Source organism: Triturus cristatus, chromosome 5_1, assembly GCF_964204655.1.
Source record: "Triturus cristatus chromosome 5_1, aTriCri1.1, whole genome shotgun sequence".
Classification (NCBI taxonomy): Eukaryota; Metazoa; Chordata; class Amphibia; order Caudata; family Salamandridae; genus Triturus; species Triturus cristatus.
The window spans coordinates 233,049,304-233,074,835 of record NC_140587.1 but is presented as its reverse complement, the minus strand read 5'-3'; positions in this window follow the sequence as shown (position 1 = coordinate 233,074,835).

Here is a 25,532-nt window from a genome sequence, read left to right as displayed (position 1 = left end):
GAGTCGAAGATGACCCCCAGGTTTCGTGCGTGGTTGGTGGGTGTAGGGGGTGCTCCTAGTGCCGTCGGCCACCAGGAGTCGTCCCAGGCCGAGGGGGTGGAACCGAGGATGAGGACCTCCGTCTTGCCCAAGTTCAGCTTCAGACGACTGTTCCTCATCCAGTCGGCGATGGCCTTCAATCCTTCATGGAGGTTGGTTTTGGTAGTGTGGGGGTCCTTGGTGAGCGAGAGGATCAGCTGGGTGTCGTTGGCATAGGAGATAATGTTGAGGTCGTGCTGTCAGGCGACGTGGGCGAGTGGTGCCATGTAGGCGTTGAACAGTGTTGGGATGAGGGATGAGCCTTGGGGTACGCCGCAGATGATTTTGGTGGCTTCGGAGCCGAAGGGGGAAGCGGACACTCTGGGTTCTCCTGGAGAGGAAGGAGGTGGTCCAGTCCAGGGCCTTCTCTTGGATTCCGGTGTCGTGGAGGCGTGCTCTTAGTGTGCGGTTGCAGTCTGTGTCGAACGTGGCTGACAGGTCCAGGAGGATGAGGGCCGCGGTTTCTCAGTTGTCGAGCAGGATTCTGATGTCGTAGGTGGCGGCGATGAGGGCAGTTTCGGTGCTGTGGTTGCTGCAGAACACGGACTGGGACGGATCCAGGATGTTGTTCTCTTCGAGGAAGCTGGTCAGTTGTTTGTTGACGGCCTTTTCAATGACCTTAGCCGGGAACGGGAGCAGAGAGATGGGCCGGAAGTTCTTGAGATCCTTGGGGTCAGCCTTGGGTTTCTTAAATAAGGCGTTGATCTCTGCGTGCTTCCAGCTCTCCGGGAAGGTCGCTGTCCCAAAGGAGATGTTGATGGTTTTCCGAAAGTGGGGTGTGATGATGCTGCTGGCTTTGTTGAAGATGTGGTGTGGGCAGGGGTCTTCCAGGGATCCGGAGTGGACGGTGTTCATGATCTTGATGGTGTCGTCGTCATTGATGTTAGTCCAGGCGAGCAGGCGGTTTGTGCGGGTGGTGGTTGTGGGGGTGGGGGTGTTGGAGGTTGCCAGGGTGGTGAGGGCAATGAAGCTGTGATGGATGTCTGCGATCTTGCGATGGAAGAAGATGGCCAGCGAGTTGCACAGGTCTTGTGACGGTGGGATGTCGTTGGTGTTGGAGCTGGGGCTGGAGAGTTCCTTCACGATGCTGAAGAGCTCTTTGCTGTTGTGTGTGTTGTTGTCTATGCGGTCTCTGAAGGCGGTCCTTTTGGTGGATCTGATGAGTTGGTGGTGTTGGCGGGTGGCGTTCCTGTGGGCTGTGTAGCTTTCCGGTGTTCTTTCGCGGGTCCAGTTTTTTTCTAGTTTTCGGCAGGTTTGCGTGGAGGCCTGGAGGTCTTTGGTGAACAAGCTGGCTCTCTTGCTGGTGTGGGTGTTGGGGGGCTTCTTGAGCGGGGCGAGGGTGTTGGCGCAGTCATTGATCCATTGTCTGAGGCTGCGGCATCGGGGTCGGTTGGGTCCGCGGGTGGGCTCTGTGCGAAGGTGGCGGTTAGCTGGTCCTCGGTGATATTGCCCCAGCTGCGACGAGGCATCTGCTGGGTGTGGTGGTGTGTGGTGGGTTTCCGGAAGGTGAAGTGGATGCATCGGTGGTCGGTCCGTTTGAGTTCGGTGGTGCGGTCGAAGAAGACGTGAGTGCTCGCTGAGAAGATGGGGTCAAGCATGTGGCCGGTGGAGTGAGTGGGTGTTGTGGGTGTCTGAGTCCGAGGTTGCAGAGGTTGTCGATCAGGGTGGAGGAGTTGGCATCGTTGTTGTTCTCGAGGTGGAAGTTCAGGTCCCCGAGGAGGATGTAGTCCGTGGAGGAGAGGGTGTGTGTGCTGATGAAGTCGGTGATGGAGTCGATGAACTGTGGTCGGGGTCCTGGGGGTCTGTAGATGAGGGTGCCTCTGAGGGTGGTGTTGGGGTCGGTGTGGATCTGGAAGTGCAGGTGTTCGGCGGTGTTGAGGGTGTCATCGGCGTGTGTCGAGATTTTGAGAGTGTTCCTGTGGACGATGGCAATTCCTCCTCCTATTCCGTTGGTGCGGTCCTTGCAGGTGATGTTGTAGCCTTCTGGGATGGCTATGGGGATGTCAGGTGCCAAGGAAGGGGTCAGCCAGGTCTCCGTCAGGAAGGCGACATCTGGGGCGTTGGTGTCGAGTAGGTCCCAGAGTTTGACGGCATGTTTGCGGGCGTTGAGCAGGATACATCTGAGGAAGTTGGGTTCCTTTTTTGGGTGGGTTGGCGGGTCGGATGCTGGTGAAGCTGCAGTTCCGGCAGGAGAAGGGTCCTTGGGTGCGTTTCAGGGCGGTCTGGCAGCAGATGCGAGATCATCCGGCGTTGAGTGCTTGGAGAGTGCTGGAGTCGTAGCGGAGGCGGGCATCGTGGTGTGTGCGGGGGCCAGGGGTCCTGTCGCTGGGCGCAGACCAGGCGCGGACGGGCACAGACAGGCTTGCCTTAGGGGCGCCTTTGCGGTGCGGCCTCCATATGAGGGGCTGTGGGAGGGAGGAGCAGGTGAGAGGCGGGAGCGGGGTGGCGAATGTGTTTGGAGGGGGCGCGACCGCGGGGGAGCAGCGGCGGGAGACTCAAGGGTGGAGTGAGTGGGGGTCACAGAAGGCAAAAGGGAGAACAAGAGAAGGGGGCACAAGTGTGAAAAACGGACAGAAAAATACCAACAGTGGGGGCACAGAGATCTAAGCAGCAGCAATACGAGGCAGGAAGTACAGGGCAAAACGAAAATAAAGCAAGAGCAGGCGGGATACCGGTCAACGGGCGGCAGCAGCAGCGGTGCTCAAGTCACACAGGGGGCTGCGTGGCGGTGAGGGGAGCGACCTGCCTGGTGACAGGGTCAAGGGTCACTGTCAAACCACCGTGGGTGGCCCCTGCTCTGTGCTTGTGATGAGGACTTCAACAGGTTATCCACCAGTTTTGCGATGTTCATAAAAGCCTCTAATAGTTCAGCCCCATCCACTTGTAAATCCAAGCATTTCAGAATTTCCTGATAACCGTTATCAAATAGGAGAGTGTTAAAGGAAACAGTATCCACCTGGGCCCATCTCAGCCTTCTGTCACAGCTATTGCCGACCCACCTTCCTGTCTATTTGATACTGGTAAATGGGACTGAGCAGCAAGTACTAAAGTTAGTGGGTTATGATCACTAAACACACTGTGTTGTATACTACACTTTAAAAATACCCCTTTTCATTAAAGGGGAGACAAAGATTAAATCAATATACGAGTGACAACCTCTCCCTTTAAATGTAGAGGGAACCGGACTACACTTTTTGTTAGCGGTCATGTCCATTGTGTGGGTTAACCCATAGAAGTATAAGAGACCAGTCAGTTCCCGTCCAACCTGAGTATGCTCCAGGTGCGGTCCTTTCCTTAATGGACAGGTGGACCAATCACCCTGTGGCACCCTCAAGTGTGGGCATAGGTGCCGGATAAAATCACCGACTAGGATCAGTTGAGATTGGGCCAGCCCTTTCCCTTGTGTGTGCTCCAGCCGTGTGTTTAGTTCATGGATACTGTTTGCGCCTATGCAAATTTGGCATTGCATTGTAAAAATGTATTAATATTACCCTGAATATACGATTCAAGCATTTTAATCCTTGCACAACATTTGAATCCCAAGCCAAGTTCTTCCAGCTGCCCTGTAATCTTAAATCTATAAACATAATTAGACTCCCCTTTGCTCTGCTGGCTACCGATCTGACTGCTGGGCAAAAGAAGGTTTTATATCCTTCAATGAAAACGTTTTTGCCTGCCTCCCAAGTTTCCTGGAGACAAATGAAATGGTACTCCCTCACGTAAGTGAGCCATTGCTCCTCCCCAAATTTGCTAGATAGTCCTGCTATATTCCGCGAGATTATTTTTAGGTCTCCCCCACTGCTCACCACAATAGAATCTGCCGGTGCAATATTATTTCGCGGGGTGGCGGACCTACCCCCGGTATTTATCTCTAAGTTATTAGGTTTCTTGCACTCCACAGGAGAAAGTAATGTTCTCTCCATATGAGACTCCACACTCGTCTCTGCTGTGACAGCATTGGCCAAAAGGATATCACTAGCTCTACCCCCACCCTCCCTGTGATTTAGTCAGTCGATATCATTCAAGTCCCTCAATGCTGCAAATGCATTAGTTACCACCACAGGCCTACTGCTCCACCCGATACCTTGGTCCAAGCCAGTGTGGCATTGTGTGAAATTAAGGCTCTGGTCTGTAAAAAAAGCCCAAAGGTAGTGGTTCAATGCTAGACTCTAGGGCTAATGAACCAGCTTAATGCGAGAGGATCCCCCTCACCATCTCAGGGTATCTGAGCGTGACAATAACACAGTCTCCAGCAAAAACTTTCCTCGATTTGCCAGTCCAAGGTACCCTCTTACCCATAAGGATGTGCCGATAATCTTTAATATTAAATCTAGCATACTTTCACATCCAATGCGCCACTTTGTAAATTAGCTGAACAGTGGGCTCCTCTTGTGCATTGTTGTGACCTGGCTCACCTGTCAAAACCACTTTGTACAGGCAACTTGCCGGGGGAGATCTATTACTGGGATATCTGCGTTATAAGGGGCGACTGGCATATCTTCCCCTCCCAATTGTTGTCGGTGTATACTATCCCCCTTCGAGGCCTTATGGCGATTCTCCAATTGGACCTTGTCAGACTCTGCCTCCACTGCCCTTGCATCCCTTGCAACCTAGTTCCTAGATTGAGCCTTATGGTGTGCAACTACAGTAATAAGTTGGGGGTATGATTTGCCCTGTCATTTACTGTGTCAGATCGGTTGTGTAGCGGGAATCAGAGCCCGTTACAGGTAGTGAGGAGGTAATCCTTGTCACTTGCTCTCCACCTTCCGTTGTCCCCTGAACTATAAATGGGGCCACTGAAGGTTGGACAGAATGATTACAGCAACACCCCCCTATATTTGATGAGTTAGATAGTGTATTACACGGTTCAATCAACAAGAGTTTCTCCTCAATGTTTTCTTTTTGTTTTTTCTAGGAGCACAGACATCAATGTCTCAAATCTTCTCCACTGCTCATTATTGCAATCAGGAATTGTAGGGCTGGGAGGTGAGTCCTGTAGCGTAGGATGTCCTGATGACCCTTGTACATCTACCATGGCCGTAAGCTCTTGATTTAATTTGGGAGGTGGCTGCTTTGATCTGGGCTTATGCCTTGACTTCTGGAGAGCGACACGCCTTGGCCGTTTTGCCAGTGGGTCGTTAATAACTGATAGTTTTGATCCAGTCCCACCCTCACTTGGGCTAACCCTTGGGTGCTTTTTAGATCTGGTTGTGACCTCTCTGGGCCCAGACTTCGGCGATATTAAAGTTACCAATGCGGCAATAGGAACAAGAGGTACTAGTGGAATAACCTCTGAGGAGAGGGACGCCTCCTGCATCAACATGGTACCGCTTCCCCCTGCAACCGTCCCCATGCTGGAAGTGACTGCTAGAATAAGTGGGTCTGCATCTAGGATCACTGTCGCACGCTCCACTTGCCCCCCAAGTCTGTCTGCAATTTCCAGGACATCATGCAGGTACTCAGCATCTGTGTGCGCATGTGCGGGAGATTTAGCAGGAGACTTAGCCCTGCTTATACAACCTAATGATCATGGTTTGTGGGTCGTAACACTATCCAGAGAGAGTCTTTTTTCTGTTAGCTGAATTTCGTGCTTCAGCACCGATTCCGCCCGTGTCAGGAAGGCATCAAGGGTCCCCACAAGGCCACATCCTAAGGATGTGAGAACATCCTTACGTTTGAGCCGCTTAGCCATTGAGTACTAATTAACCAGTTACTTTGAAATAGTAAACAGTACCTTAGAGTTATAGATTCTGTGCCCGTGGTCCGGTGACAGAGGGTGGGCCCAGCCCGGCCTCCTTCGGGCTCTGCCGGGCACGGATGGGCCCGCCCTTGGCCTGAGCTTTTCCTGGGCGTGACCCCTCTTGCGTCCCGCGCTGCGGGAGCCCGTGAGCACTTTTAAAGTGTCTCCTGGTTCAGGATGATGGTGCTGGTGGCGGCAGCTGCACGGGAGGCTGGGGGCGGTAGTCCTGGCTCCCCTCCTCTCCCCTCCAAGCACCGAGACAGCAAGACGGCAACAGCAAAGTCTGGGCACAACGTAGGAGCAAATTACTGCATAGTGAAAAATGTAACAAGGAACAAATCAAAGTATGGAGCAAATCACACTGGTAGTGAAAGGTCACAGCGTGGAGTAAATGAGAGTGTGGAGCAAATGACTTGTGGAGCAAGAAACAATGGGAGAAAGACACATTGTGGAACAAATCACAATAGATAACATAATGTATCCATATTACTATTAAGTGCTTACCCCATGCCATGGTTTTCTTGAAGGTGAGGTAGATAGTAAGGGCATTGATATTGGTGCAGGCAGTGTCCCTAGCTAATACTCCCCTCTGCTTGTGACGCAAAGGCTTGGACACTCTGAGGGACAAGACTTAAGGTAGTGTCCTGTCCTGGGATGGACTTCCTCAATTGCAGCGACATGGCTGATTGAGTCCATACCTGACACTTTAATGGCTTCTCCCTGCTCCCTTTGCTTGACCTTTTTCTTTGTTGTTAGTAAGGTTGCACCTTTCCCAGGCACAAATACCTGCTATGAATTTTGAGATTCTGCAAAGGTCCAGATATAATACTAAATATGATTTTATATAAAGTCACCTTTATTCAATGTTAACATGGCTTTTCTTATTACTTTAATTTTCAGTCAATGATTATAAGGCAGATTTTGAACACATTTTACAGTGCTTTCTTCTTATATTTACGTTTTTTTAAAACATTTTTTATTAGCATTTAATCATAAGGACAGTTACGCAAGTACATGTACAGCATTTGCTCTGTGCACTTTTCCAGGTAAACATACTCAAACTGTAATAGATGTTATCACATTCTGGGCAAATATATATGTATTGCAATTACAACATGCCAGGCTGGTATAGTAAGTACAATACACAATACTAATTAGACAGCGTCATATTCAGTCCGACCCATTACTAACCAAGGGCTAAGCGGTTGGTTAGTATCATAGTAAACATTTCTTCATATCAAATGTACTGTGCTTTCTCATAGCTCTACAAATTGTCAAAATGGAGAGAAACATAAAAACAGAACATAGAAGGACCCCCTGCAGCAGTTGGCAGTGGTGGTACAATACACCATCTCTTCAGGCATACAGACGGACTCGTACATATGGTAGAATCAGTCACCCTACCTCCCCAGATGGAGTTACGACTCAACAAATTCTTTAGTAGAAGGGTGATGATATAGGAACTTACAGTGACAGCAGTTACCAGAATACATAGATCTGACATGTCAGAGATAGCTAGATGTGGAATCAGAGGCTATACCAACTTATCCTTCTGGAGAGCCCACATGGGGGAAGTTAGTCTTAGCATAAGGCTCTACATCGGCGTTACTGCCCCTTGCACTGACATTCAAAGCACTCATCAACTATCAGCGGCCATCATTCAAACAGTGGAGCAGTCTCCAGAGTCTGAACCTGCAAGGAGGGGGTACCAATCTAGGCCAGCTCCTCCGCATTCCCACCTGGCTGGTCAGGTGCCTACAACCTCTCCAGCATGTTACACTTGGAATCACTGACAAAATATCGACTACAGGAATAACAACGTCAAAAATATCGGAGGCGAAATATCGAGATCCAGAATATCGACATCCTATCTGCATTATGGTAAGTACAAAAATATCGAAAAAAAATATCGATGTCAAAAATATCGCTGTTAAAAATATTGTTTGTTATTTAAGTTTTAAAAATAAAGTAAGTGATATACATAATTAAAATAAACATAGTTAAAAAAAGTTTAAAATGTTTAAAATGTATAAATAATATATATATATAATGTAAAAATAAATTAAACATATATATATAATATATTTATATACTTACTGATCATTTATAATATTTATAAATATATATATACACATTAAACAATAATATAAACACAAATAAAAAAATATATAACCCGCATTTTTAAAAAAAATTACTATTTTTAATATTAATTATATACTACATTAACAAAAATAATATAAAAAATATTAGATAGTAGAGGTAATAAAATTAATATTCCAACTCAAAACTGTTCAACACTAAGGAAAATGTTGGATAGCGCAAGGATAAAAATTACTATTCGCACCCCAGTGAGTGCAACATTAGGGAAAGTGTTGGATAGCGTAGGGGTAACTATTACTATTCCCACTCCAGTAAGTGCAACAGTAGGGAAAGTGTTGGATAGCGGGTGGGTAAAAATGACTATTCCCACTCCAGGGAGTGCAACAGTAGGGAAAGTGTTGGATAGCGTAGGGGTAACAATTACTATTCCCACACCAGTGAGTGCAACGGTAGGGAAAGAGTTGGATAGCGGAGGGGTAAAAATGATTGTTCCCACTCCAGTGAGTGCAATAGTAAGTAGGGAAAGTGTTGGATAGCGGGTGGGTAAAAATGACTATTCCCACTCAAGAGAGTGCAACAGTAGGGAAAGTGTTGGATAGCGTAGGGGTAAAAATTACTATTCGCACTCCAGTGAGTGCAACAGTAGGGAAAGTGTTGGATAGCGGGTGGGTAAAAATTACTATTCCCACTCCAGGGAGTGCAACAGCAGGGAAAATGTTGGATAGTGTAGGGGTTAAAATTACTATTCCCACCCCAGTGAGTGCAGCAGTAGGGAAAGTGTTGGATAGCGTAGGGGTAAAAATTACTATTCCCACTATAGGGAGAGCAACAGTAGGGAAAGTATTGGATAGCATAGGGGTTAAACTAACATACTTATTAATGAAATACTTTTTGTAAAATAAATAACATATTAAAATGAATGAACTAAGAAATTAATAATGAACACCAATACAATTGTATATTACTTAAATACAATTAAATTACTTCCCACCCTATTCCCCCATAAACACACAAACCGCTACACATAAAAAAGAACACAATTAATTTAATTTGGATAGCGTAGGGGTAACAATTACTATTCCCACTCCAGTGAGTGCAACGGTAGGGAAAGTGTTGGATAGCGGAGGGGTAAAAATGACTGTTCCCACTCCAGTGAGTGCAATAGTAGGGAAAGTGTTGGATAGCGGGTGGGTAAAAATGACTATTCCCACTCCAGGGAGTGCAACAGTAGGGAAAGTGTTGGATAGCGTAGGGGTAAAAATTACTATTCCCACCCCAGTGAGTGCAACAGTAGGGAAAGTGTTGGATAGCGTAGGGGTTAAAATTACTATTCCCACCCCAGTGAGTGCAGCAGTAAGGAAAGTGTTGGATAGCGTAGGGGTAAAAATTACTATTCCCACTATAGAGAGAGCAACAGTAGGGAAAGTATTGGATAGCATAGGGGTTAAACTAACATACTTATTAATGAAATACTTTTTGTAAAATTAATAACATATTAAAATGAATGAACTAAGAAATTAATAATGAACACCAATACAATTGTATATTACTTAAATACAATTAAATTACTTCCCACCCTATTCCCCCATAAACACACAACCCGCTACACATAAAAAAGAACACAATTAATTTAATTTGGATAGCGTAGGGGTAACAATTACTATTCCCACTCCAGTGAGTGCAACGGTAGGGAAAGTGTTGGATAGCGGAGGGGTAAAAATGACTGTTCCCACTCCAGTGAGTGCAATAGTAGGGAAAGTGTTGGATAGCGGGTGGGTAAAAATGACTATTCCCACTCCAGGGAGTGCAACAGTAGGGAAAGTGTTGGATAGCGTAGGGGTAAAAATTACTATTCCCACCCCAGTGAGTGCAACAGTAGGGAAAGTGTTGGATAGCGTTGGGGTTAAACTTACTATTCCCACCCCAGTGAGTGCAGCAGTAAGGAAAGTGTTGGATAGCGTAGGGGTAAAAATTACTATTCCCACTATAGGGAGAGCAACAGTAGGGAAAGTATTGGATAGCATAGGGGTTAAACTAACATACTTATTAATTAAATACTTTTTGTAAAATAAATAACATATTAAAATTAATTAACTAAGAAATTAATAATGAATACCAATACAATTGAATATTACTTAAATAAAATTAAATGACTTCCCACCCTATTCCCCCATAAACACACAACCCGCTACACATAAAAAAGAACACAATTAGTTTATTTTGGATAGCGTAGGGGTAACAATTACTATTCCCACTCCAGTGAGTGCAACGGTAGGGAAAGTGTTGGATAGCGGAGGGGTAAAAATGACTGTTCCCACTCCAGTGAGTGCAATAGTAGGGAAAGTGTTGGATAGCGGGTGGGTAAAAATAACTATTCCCACTCCAGGGAGTGCAACAGTAGGGAAAGTGTTGGATAGCGTAGGGGTAAAAATTACTATTCCCACCCCAGTGAGTGCAACAGTAGGGAAAGTGTTGGATAGCGTAGGGGTTAAAATTACTATTCCCACTCCAGAGAGTGCAACAGTAGGGAAAGTGTTGGATAGCGTGTGGGTAAACATTACTATTCCCACTCCAGGGAGTGCATCAGTAGGGAAAGTGTTGGATTGTGTAGGGGTTAAAATTACTATTCCCACCCCAGTCAGTGCAACAGTAGGGAAAGTGTTGGATAGCGTAGGGGTTAAAATTACTATTCCCACCCCAGTGAGTGCAGCAGTAAGGAAAGTGTTGGATAGCGTAGGGGTAAAAATTACTATTCCCACTATAGGGAGAGCAACAGTAGGGAAAGTATTGGATAGCATAGGGGTTAAACTAACATACTTATTAATGAAATACTTTTTGTAAAATAAATAACATATTAAAATGAATGAACTAAGAAAATAATAATGAACACCAATACAATTGTATATTACTTAAATGCAATTAAATTGCTTCCCACCCTATTCCCCCATAAACACACAACCCGCTACACATAAAAAAGAACACAATTAATTTAATTTGGATAGCGTAGGGGTAACAATTACTATTCCCACTCCAGTGAGTGCAACGGTAGGGAAAGTGTTGTATAGCGGAGGGGTAAAAATGACTGTTCCCACTCCAGTGAGTGCAATAGTAGGGAAAGTGTTGGATAGCGGGTGGGTAAAAATGACTATTCCCACTCCAGGGAGTGCAACAGTAGGGAAAGTGTTGGATAGCGTAGGGGTAAAAATTACTATTCCCACCCCAGTGAGTGCAACAGTAGGGAAAGTGTTGGATAGCGTAGGCGTTAAAATTACTATTCCCACCCCAGTGAGAGCAGCAGTAAGGAAAGTGTTGGATAGCGTAGGGGTAAAAATTACTATTCCCACTATAGGGAGAGCAACAGTAGGGAAAGTATTGGATAGCATAGGGGTTAAATTAACATACTTATTAATTAAATACTTTTTGTAAAATAAATAACATATTAAAATTAATTAACTAAGAAATTAATAATGAATACCAATACAATTAAATATTACTTAAATAAAATTAAATGACTTCCCACCCTATTCCCCCATAAACACACAACCCGCTACACATAAAAAAGAACACAATTAGTTTATTTTGGATAGCGTAGGGGTAACAATTACTATTCCCACTCCAGTTAGTGCAACGGTAGGGAAAGTGTTGGATAGCGGAGGGGTAAAAATGACTGTTCCCACTCCAGTGAGTGCAATAGTAGGGAAAGTGTTGGATAGCGGGTGGGTAAAAATGACTATTCCCACTCCAGGGAGTGCAACAGTAGGGAAAGTGTTGGATAGCGTAGGGGTAAAAATTACTATTCCCACCCCAGTGAGTGCAACAGTAGGGAAAGTGTTGGATAGCGTAGGGGTTAAAATTACTATTCCCACTCCAGAGAGTGCAACAGTAGGGAAAGTGTTGGATAGCGTGTGGGTAAACATTACTATTCCCACTCCAGGGAGTGCATCAGTAGGGAAAGTGTTGGATTGTGTAGGGGTTAAAATTACTATTCCCACCCCAGTCAGTGCAACAGTAGGGAAAGTGTTGGATAGTGTAGGGGTAAAAATTACTATTCCCACTATAGGGAGAGCAACAGTAGGGAAAGTATTGGATAGCATAGGGGTTAAACTAACATACTTATTAATTAAATACTATTTGTAAAATAAATAACATATTAAAATTAATTAACTAAGAAATTAATAATGAATAACAATACAATTGAATATTACTTAAATAAAATTAAATTACTTCCCACCCTATTCCCCCATAAACCCACAACCCGCTAGACATACAAATTAACATAATTCATTTAATTATCAATTAATCAATCAATAAAAATCAATTATCAATTATTCATTAATTAACAATAAATTAATTAACAATAACAATAAATTAATAAAATTATAAATTATTTCTAATTAATATAATGATAACTTATTCAATTAATAAAAATTAACTACCAATGAATAATTAATTAACAATAAACTATTCATCAATAACAATAAATTAAAAAATATTTATTAATTTATAATTATTAAATTACTTCCCACACTATTCCCCTATAAACCCACAATCCGCTCTGATACTAAATCGCAAAATTTGCTTAAAAAAATTACTAATTTCTAAACATTCAGGTGCCGATTCCGATAGGGTAATAAAATGTTCCCGTACGACTCGTATCTGTATTTTTTTATGTACGAGTCGTACAAGTCCCGTACAAACGGCGAAGTACCTCGGGAAAAGTCTGCGAGACGTCCTCGGACAGATTTACGTACGAGTCGTAAAACTGAAGTCCGAGCGCACAAGTCCGATCCGTACCGGCGTCCCGAATACCCAAGTGTATGGAAAACGTTCCGTACGGAGCGAACTTTGTACGACCACTACCCCGGGTACACTTGGGCCCGGGGTACGAGTTGTACGGACCCCCCACCCCACCCGCCATACCCCAGCACCCGCGTATGTACGCGCCGGACCCCCCCACCTCAGCACCCGCGCCTGTACGCGCCGTACCCCAGCACCCGCGTATGTACGGTTCGTACCCCCCCACCCCAGCACCTGCGCATGTACGCGCCATACCCCAGCACCCGCGTATGTACGCGCCGTACCCCGCCACCCCAGCACCTGAGCATGTACGCGCCGTACCCCCCACCCCAGCACCCGCGCATGTACGTGCTGTACCGCAGCACCCGCGTATGTCCGCGCCATACCCCCCCACCCCAGCACACGCGTATGTAAGCACCTCACCCCCAACACCAGCCCTGTACTTGGACACACCGTACCCCAACACCATACCCCAGCACCCACGCATGTATGCGCCGTACCCCAGCACACGCGTATGTAAGCGCCGTACCCCCACCACAGCACCCGCGTATGTACTCCCCGTACCCCCACCCCAGCCCCATACTTGGACGCACTGTACCCCAACACCGTACCCCAGCATCGTGTATGTACGAGTCGTACAACACCATTGCACATGTGATCACTGTACAACAACATAACGATGAACGCACCTTACCTATGCAAAAAAGACTCGTACTGAACCAGGACACTGTTAAACAGAATAAGGACCGTCAATTCGACTCGCACAACACCACAAAACACGTCTACAGGACAAAAAACAACTAAAAGACTGACCTGGCACATCCAAACAGTCAAACAGATGCCCAAACTCACAACCACCTCTTATAACCCACCCACCAAAAGTTCAAACACAGCCACACCCACAAATGGACCAATAAAAAGGGCCCACAAACACAAACCATGAGCCTTTGCAACAGACCCACTGCTGACAGACATCACACACAAACAACTGCACCCATAAACCTTAACTCACACACCTCCACACAACCTCCTTCACACAGACCCCCTCTACACATACACACACACCTACGCATTCACACCCACACACCCACAACCATCCACAACCACACCCCACACCATGGCCACAGACAAAATCCAAAGTTCACAAGGGAGGAGCTGGACATCCTTGTCAACGAAATCATGAGAGTCGAGCCACAGCTGTTTGGAACATTGGTCAGACAGACCAGCATATCCCAAAAAACTAGCCTGTGGCAGAGGATCGTAGATCGGGTGAATGCTGTTGCGCCCATCAGAAGGACCAGGAATGAATGTCAAGCGCAAAATGAACGAGGAATACGCCCAGAGTAAAATCACAGGAGGTGGGCTGCCCCGCAGACCAGTACATTACCATCCCTGGGAGGAGAAGGTGATGGCCCTGCTTCCGCCGGTGGGAGTACACGGAGTCGAAGGAGTTCGAGAGCCTGGTGAGTCACGTAACATGGGGGGAATGGCATCCACACCCCAACTACAACAAATGCACTCACCTACCCCCAAGCCCTCACCTGACACAACCACACTCTAAACAACGCTCAGGCCACTAACATGAGTATGCCCCATTTACAAAGCAAGGCCATGCCATGTCCCAGCCTACACAAACCACAAACCCAAGACAGGATGTTCGGGATGCTGGGAGGGTGGGGATCACTAAACATATTGTACAACTCAGAAACAGACACCATTGCCCTCAGCCCATATGGCCCAGGTACATACCCATGCACCATGCGCAATGCACAGGGACTGGCAAAGTACTGACAAGGTAGCTGACACTTGGCCCTGCTGTAGGCAGCACAAGGGCCTCCTGTGACAACTGCAAAATCTAACACAAACACAACCAGCTCAGATATCTAGGACAGGAACTCACACTCACTGACATGGCAGCATGCTCCCTGGGGGGACAGATAAATCACCTGGGAGACCAACTGCCAAATCACACTACACCCACCAGCAGGCACCGTCAATCAATCAACAATCGATCAGGGTACTTGTAAGGCGCGCTACTTACCTGTGAGGGTCTCAAGGCGCTGAGGGGGGGGGTCCATACTGCGCGAAGAGCCAGGTCTTGAGGAGTCATCTGAAGGCAAGTAGGTCTTGGGTCAGTCGCAGGTGGGTTGGGAGGGTGTTCCAGCTCTTGGCGGCGAGGTAGGAGAAGGATCTGCTGCAGGCGGGCGTACGTTGGATGCGGGGGACAGCTGCGAGGGCGAGGATGCCGGAGCGGAGCTGGCGGGTGGGGGTGTAGAAGCTGAGTCTGATGTGCAGGTAGGCTTGTCCAGCAGTGTGGAGTGCCTTGTGTGCATGGCTGAGGAGCCTACAGGTGATCCTCTTGTCGATGTGGACCCAGTGCAGGTCTCTCAGAAGGGGGGTGATGTGGCTGTGGTGGGGGCGTTGACGATCACTTCTGCCGAGGCATTTCAGAAGCGTAGTAGCCGCCGTTGGTGTGTGGATGGGGGTCCTGCGTAGTGTGCAGTGGCGTAGTCCAGTCAGCTGCTGATGAGGGCCTGTGTCACTGTTCTACTTGTTTAAGTCGGGATCCACCAGTAGATCCGGTGGAGCGTGCGTAGTGTGTCGTAGCAGGAGGAGGAGACGCCATTGACCAGCTTGGACATGGAGAGGGAGGATGCGAGAATCAATCCTAGGTTGTGAGCGTGTTTGGTAGGTGTCGGTGATGTCCCCAGAGCGATTGGCCACCAGGAGTCGTCCCAGGGTGAGGGTGTGGGTCCCAGGATGAGGACCTCCATCTTGTCCAAGTTCAGTTTCAGATGGCCAATCCGCATCCAGTCGTCGATGGCCCTAAGACCCTCGTGGATGTTTGTCTTGGCAGTGTGAGGGTCCTTGGTGAGGAAAAGGATGAGCTGGGTGTCGTCGGCGTAGGAGATGTCTTAGAGGTTGTGGTGGCGGGCCACTTGTGTGAGGGGGGCCATGTGGATGTTGAACAGCTTCGGGCTGAGTGATGATCACTCACCCCTCACACAAGCACACACCCCCGGGGCAGCCAAGGGAGTCACACACTCTCACAATGGACATGTGACACAACAAGATCAAGCCACAGCCAAAAAAGCATCCAAGGCCAAATGCGACATGTCAAAGACCCTGGATAACCTTTCAATCAGTCCCCTGCAACATACCCATCCACAAGTGAACATTGATGTGAATGCTAGGCACATACAACTACCTGGAGGAACTGTGGCAACCAGAACATGTATGAAACATGGATGTCGCATGAAACAGCATTAACATTGTCTCTCTCTCTCACACAGGGCAATGTCATGGATCTCCCCCCAACACTGGGGGGGAACAATCACAGGCCCAGGCTCGGCAGGAAGATGATCCCACCGGCAGCGACGACTCTCAGCACTCTGTGGATGACCCCAACCAACCTGGACCCTCTGGTGCCCCAGCCCCTGCAGCACTTGCGTCAGGTACATCTGTGCCAACCCACCACCCCCATTCTTGCCACATCCCAGGAGACACCCAGGAGCCCTTCCCGCTCTGAACAACTGAGCCAGTCTGACCTGGAGGGACAAGGTTCTCCGGCCACCCAGGAGGAGGCAGACAACCCTGCAAATGCCATTCCTCAGGGGTCCGGTAGACCCGATGTGCCCACAAAGGCAGGCCAGGCACATGTGGGCAGGGGGGGTGGGAGTGGAGGCAGGCGGAGGCGCGAACCTGACCAGCCAGCTGAGGAAACCAGTATGTCACACATACGCCACATCTTGGAGACATACCGGCATGACACCAGGGGCATCAGCCAGGTAGTGGGGACCCTCAACGAGATTAAGAACCAGCAGGCCGAGCAACACACCAGTCAACAACAACACCAAGGACGGATGGAGGCAAGACTGGCTGAGCTCCTGGCGGTGCAAACGGACATAAGCCGTTCACTCCGTCGGATCGCCGACAACATGGGCAACCCTCCCTGTGCCACCAGGCGAAGACCAGCAGCAGCCACAGGGAGGGAGGAGGAGGAGGATTCATCTGACGGAGCGTCCCAAGCATCGTCAAGGCCTGCATCTAAGGGTCCCTCAAGGAAGGTGGGTCGTCCACGGAAAAGACCGTGAAAGGCAGCGGACCATCCACATCTCCCAGGTCACCTGTCCTGGCACCTGGCCCTCTGGCGCAACAGCAGCACCTCATCCAATGACATTCTCTGCCACATGGACTTGCTGGTCACAGTCTGACCAATGATGACCAACACTGTGGTCTGGACTCTGATGACTCCAACTAACAAGGATGTCATCTCACCCTGTGAACTTTGGATTCCATGCACACTGTATAGCACCTATTTGTCCACACTAAACAGGCCCCCCACCGAGAATAAATCTCTTTTTCTACAATTACATGTTGCATTCATTTTGCATGAGTACACAGCCTACGTGTGGGGAAATTTCAAACTACCGAACTGTGCTGGGAGGTAGCAGTGTGCTCCCATCCCCTTCTGTTTCAAAAAGGCTCCCTTGAGCCACTTGGCTGACGAGCTCATGGGAGGCACCTGTGCACCAGGGAGAGGTACAGAGACCTGAGAGGATTGTGGCAGCTTTCTCAGCAAACCCCAGAAGAATTTAGTTTTATCTCTACTGAAGAAGGATGAAATCCAGAAACACATGTGCCTAGAGATTAACAGCACTAACCTGCACCAACTTTGGTGAGACACTCTGCAAAATTTCAAGTAAGCATTTAAATTGAACTGCATGTACCAGGATGCAAAGGGGCGAACTGTGCTGGGAGGTAGCAGTGTGCTCCCATCCCCTTCTGTTTCAAAAAGGCTCCCTTGAGCCACTTGGCTGACGAGCTCATGGGAGGCACCTGTGCGCCAGGGAGAGGTACAGAGACCTGAGAGGATTGTGGAAGCTTTCTCAGCAAACCCCAGAAGAATTTAGTTTTATCTCTACTGAAGAAGGATGAAATCCAGAAACACATGTGTCTAGAGATTAACAGCACTAACCTGCACCAACTTTGGTGAGACACTCTGCAAAATTTCAAGTAAGCATTTAAATTGAACTGCATGTACCAGGATGCAAAGGGGCGAACTGTGCTGGGAGGTAGCAGTGTGCTCCCATCCCCTTCTGTTTCCAAAAGGCTCCCTTGAGCCACTTGGCTGACGAGCTCATGGGAGGCACCTGTGCGCCAGGGAGAGGTACAGAGACCTGAGAGGATTGTGGCAGCTTTCTCAGCAAACCCCAGAAGAATTTTGTTTTATCTCTACTGAAGAAGGATGAAATCCAGAAACACATGTGTCTAGAGATTAACAGCACTAACCTGCGCCAACTTTGGTGAGACACTCTGCAAAATTTCAAGTAAGCATTTAAATTGAACTGCATGTACCAGGATGCAAAGGGGCGAACTGTGCTGGGAGGTAGCAGTGTGCTCCCATCCCCTTCTGTTTCAAAAAGGCTCCCTTGAGCCACTTGGCTGACGAGCTCATGGGAGGCACCTGTGCGCCAGGGAGAGGTACAGAGACCTGAGAGGATTGTGGCAGCTTTCTCAGCAAACCCCAGAAGAATTTAGTTTTATCTCTACTGAAGAAGGATGAAATCCAGAAACACATGTGTCTAGAGATTAACAGACCTAACCTGCACCAACTTTGGTGAGACACTCTGCAAAATTTCAAGTAAGCATTTAAATTGAACTGCATGTACCAGGATGCAAAGGGGCGAACTGTGCTGGGAGGTAGCAGTGTGCTCCCATCCCCTTCTGTTTCAAAAAGGCTCCCTTGAGCCACTTGGCTGACGAGCTCATGGGAGGCACCTGTGCGCCAGGGAGAGGTACAGAGATCTGAGAGGATTGTGGCAGCTTTCTCAGCAAACCCCAGAAGAATTTAGTTTTATCTCTACTGAAGAAGGATGAAATCCAGAAACACATGTGTCTAGAGATTAACAGCACTAACCTGCACCAACTTTGGTGAGACACTCTGCAAAATTTCAAGTAAGCATTTAAATTGAACTGCATGTACCAGGATGCAAAGGGGCGAACTGTGCTGGGAGGTAGCAGTGTGCTCCCATCCCCTTCTGTTTCAAAAAGGCTCCCTTGAGCCACTTGGCTGACGAGCTCATGGGAGGCACCTGTGCGCCAGGGAGAGGTACAGAGACCTGAGAGGATTGTGGCAGCTTTCTCAGCAAACCCCAGAAGAATTTAGTTTTATCTCTACTGAAGAAGGAAGAAATCCAGAAACACATGTGTCTAGAGATTAACAGCACTAACCTGCACCAACTTTGGTGAGACACTCTGCAAAATTTCAAGTAAGCATTTAAATTGAACTGCATGTACCAGGATGCAAAGGGGCGAACTGTGCTGGGAGGTAGCAGTGTGCTCCCATCCCCTTCTGTTTCAAATTTCAAACTATGCATGAGTGTTGAATTAACTCCAGCCATCCATACCCTGGAATCTGAGACAGGGAAAGGACACACATGGGTCATAATGTATCATACTATACAGACATGGAGCACAATACTCTCCCGTGATGGCCTCAAGCTGCTGAGGGGGAGCATGCATTACTGTGCGGACAGACCAATTGGGAAGAGTATCCTGAATGTGTAGAGGTCATGGCTCATGTGGATGTTGCCGGGGAGGGAGTAGCAGGTATGTCTTGCCAGGTGGGAGAACTATGTCCTGCATGCTGGAGTACGGTGGATGTGAAGAATGGTGGCCAGGGAAAGGTTGGATGCACGGAGTTGGCACAACGGGGTCTCGGATGACAGACGGCCAAGGTTGGTGTGGGGTCTGGGTTTGTGGCCTGCCTCCTGAGTGTAGGTGAGGAGTCTGAAGGTCATCCTGCAGCACACAGTGATACATTGCAGCTATCTCTGGTGGACGGTGATGTGGCTGGGGCGCAGGATGTTGAAGCTGAGGTGTGCACATGCAGCCTGGATGTGGACTGGTTTCCCGGGAGTTAAGATGTACTTGCTCCGTAGAGGGCGGGGCAGTAGTTGACACGGCTGGTGTCTTGGGCCTGGGGCATGGTCTGTCTTTCCCTGGAGTGGATCTATCTGTGGATCATGTGCATCATGCAGAGGGTGTTGCACCCTGAGGTACAGATGCTGGTGATTAGCATGGCAAATGTGATTGACAAATCCATGATGCACACCATCTTGTGTGGGTGGCCACTGGGTGCATATGCTGGGCAATTGCAGGTGGGACACAAGCAGTTGACCCACCTGTAAGGGGACAATCCTCAGATGATTACCTCAGTCCTGTACAAGTCCAGCCTCAGGTGGCTGATGTTCAGCCATTCATCAATGGATCTCATGCCTTCTTGAGAGACTAATTCAAGCCTTTAAACAGTTCAGTGGAGATGAGAACTTAAGTGATAAGGATTTGAGTCATTTCGTATACAGATTTGTATATGGTTTACGCCCAGAAATTGGTGACATGATAAAGCAGCATACAGTTGATTGGCAGAATAAGAAAATAGATGAAGTACTGAGACATGCTAAATATTTCAGTGATGAAATTGAGGCTAAACAGCGAAAATTAAAAGAAAAAGCAATGTGGGCACAAGTAAAGGTAGCTGAAAGGCAGAAAGTTCAGTTGGTCGAACATGCAAATAACCCAGGAACTAAACCGAGATTTGGCCCAGGAAAAGGGAAGGGTAATATAGAAGAAGCTAAAAAGAAGTTCCCATGCCATAATTGCGGTAGGTTAGGGCATTGGAAATCCGAGAGTAAATACCCTCCAAATACTAATAATGAAAATGCATCATTGAATCCGCAGGTGCAGAATGAGGTGAGTGGTCAACTGCAGCAACAGAAGCAGGTGGTTACTTCACAGAATGAGGTGCCAAAACCACCTTTCCCGCAGAGCAGAAACACTTGCGCCGTTTCACAGTATTGGCTGCAACGCGATGAGAGTGATTCAGAGGAAAGCTATTGACGGTGCCGAAAGGAGGAAGAAGAGTGCGTACTTGGCGCAACTCTAGAAGTTAGACCAGACTGGACCATTTGTAGATGGGAAGGTTAATGATGAAAATATTACTTTCTTAGTTGATACTGGTGCTACTCGATCAACTGTTAGATCAGCTGATGTTAAGAATCTTCCTCTTTCGGATGAAACAATCCAAGTGGTTGGTGTGTCCAACAGACAGTTAAACACATTTTTGACAGAACAAGGGAAAGCCAGTATAGGGAAAATTACAGTAATGCACCGCTTTGTGGTGTGTGACACCAGTCCAGTGAATTTATTAGGTAGGGACCTGTTGTGCAAGATGAATTGCACTATATTTTGTACTCCAGATGGAATAGCTTTTGAAACCCCAGATGAGGATGTGCTATATAAAATGACTATAGCTAATAGAGAAAATGAGGTGACTGAGACCTATGCAATATTCAACCCTGATGAATTACCTAAAGAATTAAAACAGTCAGTGAAGGCAGAAGTGTGGGATTTTACTGGAGAAGATGTAGGGTTAATGAGAAATGTAGATCCAGTCAGGATAACTGTGAAGGAAGGGATAAGTTATCCAAATGTCCCTCAGTACAGATTGACACCGGAGATAATTGAAGGGGTTACTCCAATAATTGAGAAAATGATCAAGCAAGGACTTTTGAGAGAGATTATGAGTAGTCCATGTAATTCACCGATAATGGGACTGAAAAAGCCTAATGGGAAATTCAGGATAGTGCAAGATTTGAGAAAGGTAAACAAAATTGTGGTATCATGCTGTCCTATTGTGCCAAACCCATCAGTAATTCTGTACCAGATTCCCCATGATGCGGAACGATATACAGTAATTGATCTATGTCATGCATTCTTCTCTATCCCATTGCACCACGACAGTCAGCCAATTTTTGCATTTCGTTTTGGAGAGCGGATTTTGGCATGGTGCCGAATCCCACAGGGGTATACAGAGAGCCCCTCAATATTCAATCAATTGTTGAAGAAATCGTTAGAAAGTCTGCAAATGCCTGAGAGTTCAGTACTAGTGCAGTATATCGACGACCTTTTGGTGGCGTCGAAAACACGTGAAGCTTGCGAGGTAGACACAATAGCACTATCGAATCATTTGGCAGACGGAGGGTTGAAAGTGTCACCAACAAAATTACAGTATTGCCAGAAAGAAGTGCAATATTTGGGACATAAAATTGAGAAAGGACTGAGAAAAATAACAATAGACAGAATCAGAATTATAAAAGGAATTAGAGCCCCCATGACCCAAAGAGAGGTGAGAATGTTTCTGGGAATGGTGGGGTATTGCCGTCAGTGGATTGGTAACTTTTCCCTGATTGCAAAGCCCTTAGTGCGATTAACAAGGAGTGATGTAAAAGATCCCCTTGAATTGAACAAGGAAGAATTGGCAGCATTCAAAAAATTAAAAGAGGGATTGTGTGAAGCACCAGCACTGGGCATGCCTGACTATGAGAAAGAGTTCGAGTTGTATTGCAGTGAGAGAAATGGATGTGCACTCTCTGTGTTGATCCAGAAGCATGGAAGATTGAGGAGACCAATCGCATATTTTTCCTCAATGCTTGACCCAGTGGCTGCAGCTTTACCTGGGTGTCTGAAAGCAGTGGCTGCAACATGTCGAAGTTTGGAGCAAAGTGAAGGTATTGTGATGGGGTATCCATTGAAAGTGTTTGTTCCTCATGATGTGGCGATTCTTTTAACAAGGAGTCGTACTCAGTATATGACGCATAGTCGGCTGACTAAGTATGAGAAGGTCATATTAGGTGCAACGAATGTGAGCCTTGCGAGATGTGTGAACGTGAATCCTGCAACGTTGCTACCTGATGCTGAGAATGTGGAAGTGAGAGATGAAGCAGATCATGACTGTTTGGATGTGCTTGAGTATTGCACAAAGCCACAACCGGATATAAAGGATGTACCACTGCCTGAGAGTGATTTTGTGTTGTTTGTTAATGGGTCATGTTTGAGAACAGATGAAGGAGTGCTAAGCGCAGCATATGCAGTATGCACGGTTGCAGCAGTGATGGAAGCATCTTATTTGAAAGGAGTAAGGTCAGCTCAAGTAGCTGAACTTGTTGCTTTGACCAAAGCATGTAAAATTGGGAAAAGTGTGAGAGTGACTGTGATAACGGACAGCGAGTATGGCTTCGGGGTCGTCCATGATTTTGGCCAGCTTTGGCTGCAAAGAGGTTTCCTGACCTCAAATGGAACCCCTATAAAGAATGCTGAAGTGGTTGGGAAGTTGATTGAGGCGATACAGCTGCCTAAACAATTGGCTGTGGTAAAATGTGCTTCCCATAGTCAGGGAAGCGATTACATCACTACTGGGAATAGGTATGCTAATGATATGGCACAGTATTGTGCACAGAACCAGAATTCAGTCAATCGGGCTAAGGAGAGAGAAATGTATTCTTGCTCAGAAATGTTTACTAACGCAGTAGGAACCTGGGAGGAAGTGAGGCAATTGCAGGAAGAGTCAGGGGATGAGGAAATGAAACAATGGATAAAAGCAGGGTGTGCACCAAGAGAGAAGGACCGTGTGTGGGTCTATCGAGATGGAAGACCAGTAATGCCTGATAGCATGATGTCTACAATGGCACGTATGTATCATGGCCAGGGACACATAGGGAGAGACGCCATGATAAGGTCTTTTAAGCAGACCTGGTACAATCCAAAATTCAGACTTGTAGCAGAAAGCCTGTGTCAGAGATGTTTGATATGTCAGCAATACAATCCTGGGAGAAAGACAGTGGTGAGTTGAGGGACCATAGGCCGGGAAGGTGGACCTTTCACCAGAATGCAGGTTGACTTCATTCAAATGCCTCCGTATAACAGACTGAGGTATGTTCTGGTTGTAGTTTGCCTGTTCTCCAGGTGGGTGGAAGCATACCCAACAAGAAGAAATGATGGGTTGACAGTGGCAAAGCTACTTTTGAGAGAATTCATCCCTAGGTTTGGGTTCCCAGTGACTCTTGAATCAGACAGAGGAGGACATTTTCATAATGAGATTGTAAAATTGATTAGCGAAGCATTGAATGTACAACAGAAACTACATTGTGCCTACCAGCCAGAGGCTTCTGGTGTGGTTGAACAGATGAATGGTACAATCAAAAACAGAATTGGAAAAATGTGTTTAGCCACTGGTATGAAATGGCCTGATGTCTTGCCTCTTGTTTTAATGACCATTAGAGCAACACCAGACAGAACCACAGGGTTAAGTCCTCATTAAATAATCATGGGACGAGCGATGAGGCATGTTTATATTCCAGTCAACAAGCTGCTGACAATAACTGATGACATGGTGTTGGAGTACTGTAAAGGCCTGGCTGACGCAGTTCATTCTGTGTTTCATCAGGTTGGAGTGGATGCCACCACCCTTGAAAGGAAGCCAGCCCATGATCTGAGCCCAGGAGACTGGGTAAGGATAAAAGTCCATAGAAGAAGAAACTGTTTGGTTCCAAGGTGGGGAAAACCAAGACAAGTCATTCTGACCACAACAACAGCTGTGAAGTGTGCTGGAGTGAAAAACTGGATCCATGCCAGCCATACTTTGAGGATACCAAATCCAGCTGACAGCAAAGGAAAAGAGTACTATGATGAATCAGAGTCAAGTACTGAATCAGATAACGAAGAGCCAAAAACCCGAGAAAATCCTGAAAGGGGGGAAAAGGAACCTGATCAGATATTAGTCCACAGAAGTATCTCTCCGAGAAGACGGTTGCAGATTTCTGATATCAGTTCAGATTCTGAAGACGAACAGGGAAGCCAAGGTCTCAGAAAAGAACATAGAAGGGAAAAAGGAAAAGACAACCAAGAAGCAGTAAAAGAAAATCAAGAGAAGGAAGTTTCAGATGAAAGACCAAGAGAAATTCCACCCGAAATAATAGATCAAAGTGGAACAGGGACAGGTACAGAGAGAGAGGGACAGATTGCGGAAGACCCCCGAGGAGGTGTAGGGAACTGCAACATCCAGCTAGGTGAAGGGACAAGTAGCCAGCAGGAAGATTGCGTGTCGGAGACTCGAGGAGGGACAAAAGTAGGGAAAACAGTGGTGGAAAAAGAGGTTGTTGAAAAGAAAAAGCAAGTTGAGACAGAATCCGAAGAGAGTGAGAATGAGATACCAGAAGGACGAGTTCTAAGGAAAAGAGCTTGGAGAGAGGAAAAGAACAATAAAGAAAGTAAACAGAAAAGAGTCAGAAAGGATGAAGTGTGGCCAAATAAATTAAAGAGATTGAGATATCGGCTGACACGAGTAAAATCACCGAGAGAAGATCAGGTGAATGAAGTGACAAGCCAAGACAAATCAAAAGAAGAAGAGGTTAATCAAGAAGTGGGAAAAAGAACAAGAAAACCCAACCAGAAGTATAAGTCACCAGAATGGACGTATGTGGCACTGCTTGAAATGGAGGAAGAGGCAGATAGTCAAGGAAATCCAGAGGAGGCCGTACTGAAAGTGGTTGAAGAAGAGGAAGAAGCAGGAATCCTGAGAGTTATCTTATCCGACATTGGAGAAGAAGAAATGGAAGATCAGGAAATTCTGTATTTGGAGGCACTGAAAGAAGTGAAAAATGATGAAATGCCAAAATGAGAAAAATTAAAAAACTACTGATGGAGAAGTAACAATTGAATCAAACGATAGATACTGGTAGAACTAAGTAGGGCCTTAGAGGCCTAAGGTTAGAGAACTAGTGGTGAAATAAAAGAGGCTAAGTCAAAAGACACAGTCCAAACTAACAAGATGGCTAACATATAAAGTAGCAAAGGTAAATGTACATTCATGAAGAGATGGTGTAAAATGTGTTGTTGTTGTACAGGATTATTAATGCTTCTATGGAGCATACTTACTCTATTAATTTCTTTTAAGGTCACTATAGATACGCTAGAA